Genomic DNA, 6,222 nt, shown 5'->3' on the forward strand with positions numbered 1-6,222 from the left:
CACATAAAAAAAAAAAAAAAAAAAGATAATAAGCCAGTAAGCATGAACAGTGACATCCACTGACACCCCCTTCTCTCTCATATCCACATAATTGGCTGGCCCACACAGGCATGGCCAAAACGGGCTGACAAACACTAATATGCCATAAACAGTGGTGTGCGCAGGTAAACACACACGTAGTCAGTTTGTCTCAATTGGTAGGGAAGATTTCCCTCCCTCCCTCTCTCTCTCTCAGTATAAAAGATCCCGGCCCCAAGCAGTGTTTCACAAATACAAAACCTCCTCCTGCCTCTCACATTGGAACCGTGGTGCATTAGTGGCCTCTCAGTCACCAAAGATATTTTTATTTTGTACTTCAGAGATTTATGGTGGGGATGCAAAAATTAAGACACACATACAAAATATGATTAACCTGAAGAGGCCATGTTAGTTTTTGAGTCTTCAGCGTACAGGAAAGGCAGAAATGTGTTGATACAAGCATTTAACGGATTCAATCCTGACTGTTTTATATACAGCTCGGAACCGTTTCAACACTGTGTGGAGAAGAATCAAACAGGTCTAAAGTGAAAGGTACATTCTCCAGACAAAAACAATGATGTGCAGAAAACTACTGACCGAAGTGTTTGGTCACATGTTATCTCTTATATGGAGGAACGTAAATAAATATAAGATAGTGAGGAAGCTCGTTGCTTGACACAGACAGGAGACCCAACGCAACAGCAGCTGCAAGAGTGATGACTGTGTGCTGGAACACTTTGCCTATGATTACTTCCAATACATCTTGTATGTCGCAGGAAAGGTCCGGAGAAGGTCACTGAATCACTTATTACATAAATGAAGAATGACCACGCATTCTACTATTATCTAGGGCATGTCTACAGAGAAATCACAGTCCTTATAGACCACAATAACGTTATAGCAGTGTTTCTTTTTCTCCTCATTCTTTCAGTCTTTTCTCCTCTTCTTAAATTCCCGCCACAACCCTGCACGTTTATTATTAACAGCGATATCAGTTTTTGTCTTTCCATCTCTACCTTTTACTCTCAAATATTTTCTCTCATATCACAAATAACGTGTTTGATAATATCTCCCATAATCTTTAATCCCTCCCGTTCTCTTTGATGATGTATTACTTCTACTTTGTCTATGCATACTTTTTTCCTCTCCGACTCTACCTGTTATTCTTATTCTGTCATTTAAACAGTAAGATACCGTCTCTCCTCTCTTCCCCCAAGCATTCCCTTCTTCCTCTTTCATCGTTCCGGTTCCTATTTATCTCCAACATTCATTTCATTTGTAGTATCTTTTGTTTTATTTATTCTCTCCCCTGCCGTCCGTCTCACCATCTTCTCACAACCTCGCCTCAGTCTTCCCTCCCCCCCCCCTCCGTCCTACTCCCCTTTCCCCCAACCACCTACCCTCGCACCCACCTCGCCTTTCACTTTTCATTCATCTCTCTAACTTTCATCTCCATTTTTGAAAATTGGTTTTCTCTCATTTCATTGTAAATCGTCATCGTCGTCGTCATCGTTTTTGTTTTCCGAGTCCATTCTCTCCTCAGTTCTTCAACTCTCCTTTCATTTTCTCCCCCTTTATTAATCTCCACTTTTTTTTTTCTGTTTTATCGTAATCATACTCATTCACATTCCATTTTAATTCCAAGTTCAGTATAATTATCTGATATCACTTTCAGAGTTCATCCCATCTACTTCTTACCCTCCTCCTTCTCATCTTCATATTCATTTTCTTCCTTACCTCAGTTTAACTCTCAATATCTTACATCTGGCTTATTTCTTCAACCATCCCATCTTCATCTTGCCTTCTTTTTTCATCTTCGTCTAACTTTATTATTATTTAAATTTTCCATCACTTTCGAACCCTGTATTTCATATTACTTTTGATACTATTTTCCGATTCCTTTTCCTAAGTATGCCCATTTTTTCTCATCCAATAACCATTCACACTTCAATATTGCTATTTGACCCCCTACACTAGCCATCTCATCTTCAGCTTACCTTCCATCTTCTTGCATCTTCATCTTTAATACAAACCACATTCCTCTTTCACTCATTTTTGCCTCCCTTCTGCCCTATTTTCATCCACGCTTTGGTGTAATTTTCCCAGCCTTTCCCCCTTCCATCCACGCTTCATTGAGCTTTCCCTTTCTTTCCACATCTTCATAAGTTCTAGTCTATTCATGTTTTTATTCACGCATGTCTTACTCATTTCCATTTTCCGGTCATCTCTCATCCTTCCATCATTAACTTGCTTTCCATCCCCATCCTTCATTCTATTCTCCCATATATAATTTTCATCGACGTTTTAGTACTACTTTCCCAGCCCTTGTTCTGATCGTCCCTCATCTTCAGCTTCCCCTCCATCTCACCCTCGCCTCCTCTTCCCACAACATTAGTTATTATTTCCTCGTAACTACCACATCCTCACGCCTGCCGCCGCTCCTATCTCCTTTCCCAGAATTGTTTTATGAGTTAGACTTTTAAGGTTTTAATCGGCAGTGTTCCCACTCTCTCTCTCTCTCTCTCTCTCTCTCTCTCTCTCTCTCTCTCTCTCTCTCTCTCTCTCTCTCTCTCTCTCCCCATTATTTCAAAACGTTCAGCTCCATCTTTTCTTCCTCGTCTCTCCTTCACCCCGGTATTCTTTACCTACCACACTTTCATCATTCTCCCTTATTAGTCTTCCTTACCCTCATTCGTGTCTAATGCTTCTCGTTCACCTCTGCTCTTATCATACTCGTACACCTTCTTCCTTTTTCCCCTAATTTCTCTTTCTCAGCACTGGTACTTCTCCCTCTATTTCTTTTAACTCTTAGGTTTAAATCATTCTTTTTTCCTCATTTTGTCATAAATTTCATACCCATCTCAGTGATCATCCATTACTAAACATACTTTTATAGTTTCTCATTTATTATCATTTCTCCCTTGCTCATCGTCTGTATATTCTAATTTTCTTTCCTCTAATCATTATCACATTCATTTCTCTTCGTAAATACTCTTCCATGAATGTCAGTTGTCCGTATTTTCATTACTGTTATCTTACCTTTTTCAGTCATCGCTTGTCTTTCCTTCATCTTATTTTTTGGATAATAAACATTCTCCTCTTATTTTCTTAATGTCTTTTTGCTGCCTTCCCAGGTGTTTCTTGCTGTTTCTGCCCTTTTCTTGGGGCTCTCGTTCATTACGCCTTTAGTGTACATTTTTTCTTGCTATAATTTCTTCAGGCTTCCTTTATTTTATTTCCTTCTCCTATCGATATCTCTACCTTTCCCCCTGCTCCTCCCCTCTGCTCGCTTTTTCTACCCCTCTCCTTCCTCTTTTCCTACCCCCTCCCTTCCTCACCGTCCTCTCTCTTTCACCTCTTTCACCCCCTTCCCTCACTCTTCCTCTCTCTCACCTCCCTCCCTTTCCCTCACACTTCCCTACTCTCCTGCCTCCCTCTCACCTCCCTCCATCTCCTTCTTCCTGTATTTCCCTTTTGATTTTTCCCTTCTTTCCAGCTCACCACCTTTCTTCCTCCCTCCCTCTCCCCGTCCTTTTCACAGCCCCTTCCCACTCGTACCTCTCCCTCTCTCCTGTTTACTTCTCACTCCCTCTCACCTCTCTTTCCTTCCTCTCTTCCCCCCAGCAGAGCCGTCCAATGGCATTCCTTAGCCAAACTGGGAGTCGAGGTCAGGGCTTGTTGTGCGTGATCTCCCCCACCCCTGCCCCACTACCATTCCTTATCTGCAGAGTCCTCACCACTACCCGTACCCCTTATCCCCTCCCCAACATCCTACCCCCAACCCCATTACCACAAAGCCCTCCCCCCCCCTGTAACCCCTTCATAGGTCCCCTCCCTTCATCTTTAATCCAGGATTCTTTTCCCCACCCTTCTGCTCTCACTCCCATCACTCTTCCCTTCCTCTCCACTCTCTCCCTTCTTTCCTTCCTCGGACCCTTTTCCCAACCACCACCCTCCATCGCCTTATCTCCTACCCCATCTCGTACTCGCTATCCAATCCCCTTCCATCTTACTTCCTCCTCCCCTTCACATCTACTCCTTCTCCTATCCCATCTCCAGCCCCCTCCCATCTCTGCTTCTCCACTATGCCCTCCCCTTCTACTCCCAACCATTTCTCCTACCCCAACCATACAGTAGATTAGCTTCCCCTGTTATTCCCCCTCCTCTCCCTATCTCATCCCCAGACCACCTCCATTCCTCTACTTTTAACCAAAATCCTGGTCTCCGCGCCTTCCAACCCGTCCGACCTCCCCAGATCCTCTCCACTTCCTCGCTAATCATTGACCCCCGTGCCCCATCTCTTCCTCATTTTTTCCTCTCAAAATCTTCCATCCCACCTTGGAGCTTGAACGTTTTCTCTGCTGTCCTCCACCTTTTCATTTGCCGCTCCTTTCCTTGCTCCTTCTTCTTTCTCCATTCCATGATCAACCTTTTTTCTTGTTCCATTCTTCTTCTCTCTTCTTCATTCTTCATTTATTTCATCCTTCCTTTATCCTTCCTTGCAACGACTTATAATTTTGATGAGCCTCATTTTACACTTCCTGTAGTTGTTAAAATGGAGGCTTTATGCTCATGTACTAAACTGTGCTTCTTTGAGGTGACCTAAGTCAGTCCTAAATAGTTGCATCATTGAAATAACCAGTTTCAGAAGATGTGTGTAATTCCTCCTCAACTTTCTAGATTTCCATTTTCTCTCCTTCCTTTCTTCCTACCCTAGACTGACATTATTTTATTCTTCTTTTATTCTTCTTTCCCACCATGGTGGCTGTATGGGTGATAGCAAGTATAAACAAGCAATATTATACGCAACTTAAGCTCAAAAACTTCTGCACATACTGATCCAGATGAAGGGCCTGTGGGAAGGGAAAAGGGGAGAAGAAGGGGTCGGAGGGAAGGGGAGAAGATAGGAGGTGGAGAGACAGGGAATTGGGAAGAGGGTAAAGAAGAGAGGAGAGGGAAAGGGAGAAGATATTACTTGGAGAGATAAGGACTGGGGAAAGGGGTAAAGAAGAGAGGTGGGGGAAGGAGGAAGGAGACAGTGGCTTGACAAACCAGCTCCACTATGGCCTCGGGTTACGGATGCTGTGGCCCAATATAGCCTTAATCCACAGCGTGACTTAGTGTGGTAAAAACTGAATGAATGGTGCAGGTGTGGTGAAAATTAGGATATACAATGAAGGAGGAGACAAGATAAACGGTGTTTAAGTAGCAATGAATAGTGTGGAGAGTCTGAGTGGTATGGAAAAGCAGAAGCAAATTGAATTAAAGTGAACAGAATAATGATGATGACAAGGAAGGACGAGATGACAATGATATAGCCTGGGAGGAGGAAATAAGCAGGGTGGGTTGGTAACAGTGAGTGACGGGGAGAGTCTGAATGAGTGGTGCGGAATGAAAAGAAGCAAGTTGAGGGAAAGTGAATAAATTTAAGAAGATACAGGAAAAGAGGAGAAGGTTGAGGGGAGATAATAAGCTTTTTGGGTAAGTAGCAGTGAGTGGCGAGGAAGGTGTGAATGTTGAGGAAAAACGAGAAGCATTGAACAAAAGTAAACAGATTAGCAAAGACGCATCAAAGAGGAGGAGGGATGGGAGAAAATCAAGGGTGTGGACAATCTGTGTAGCGAATCAGAATGAAAGGTTTGAATAAATGATAAAGAACAGACGTCAATACAAGTAAAAGTGGCGGTATATCAGATTGATTCGTAACCCTCTAACCTCGGAGGATTTTCCATTGGTGAGTAAAATCACTTAAAGGCAGAAAAAATGAAAAGAAATGAAAGAATCGTCCCTCTGGGCTAAAGGACTAAATCGAGGTAGTTTTCTGTAATATCAAACCTGGCCAGCTTTCCAGGAGTCAAGTAAAATAGTTTGGCTTTACCCAGATAATATGGATATACTGTCTACTGAAGTTTAAAGGGTAACCACAGGATGACAGGGAACAAACCCTAAGCATCATAAAATCGTCTGCAGTACCAAATGTAGAATAATTAAGGATTCACAGCAACAGGTATAAAATAGTTTAATACGTGATTTTTTTTTTTTCCCCACGAGCAGAGTAGGATTCGAGTCGGGACAAAGATGTATTATTTTCATAAAAAATATACAAACAGTGACACTGTGAAGTAGGTGGAGAGGCGAGAGGGGAAAGAGGAAAAGGAGTAAATGAGTAGTGTGGGGAAGTAAACGTCTTGTGTGGTGTGGGGT

Source organism: Coenobita brevimanus, chromosome 114 (assembly GCF_032717465.1).
Source record: "Coenobita brevimanus isolate Jiangsu-jjx chromosome 114, ASM3271746v2, whole genome shotgun sequence".
NCBI classification, from domain to species: domain Eukaryota; kingdom Metazoa; phylum Arthropoda; class Malacostraca; order Decapoda; family Coenobitidae; genus Coenobita; species Coenobita brevimanus.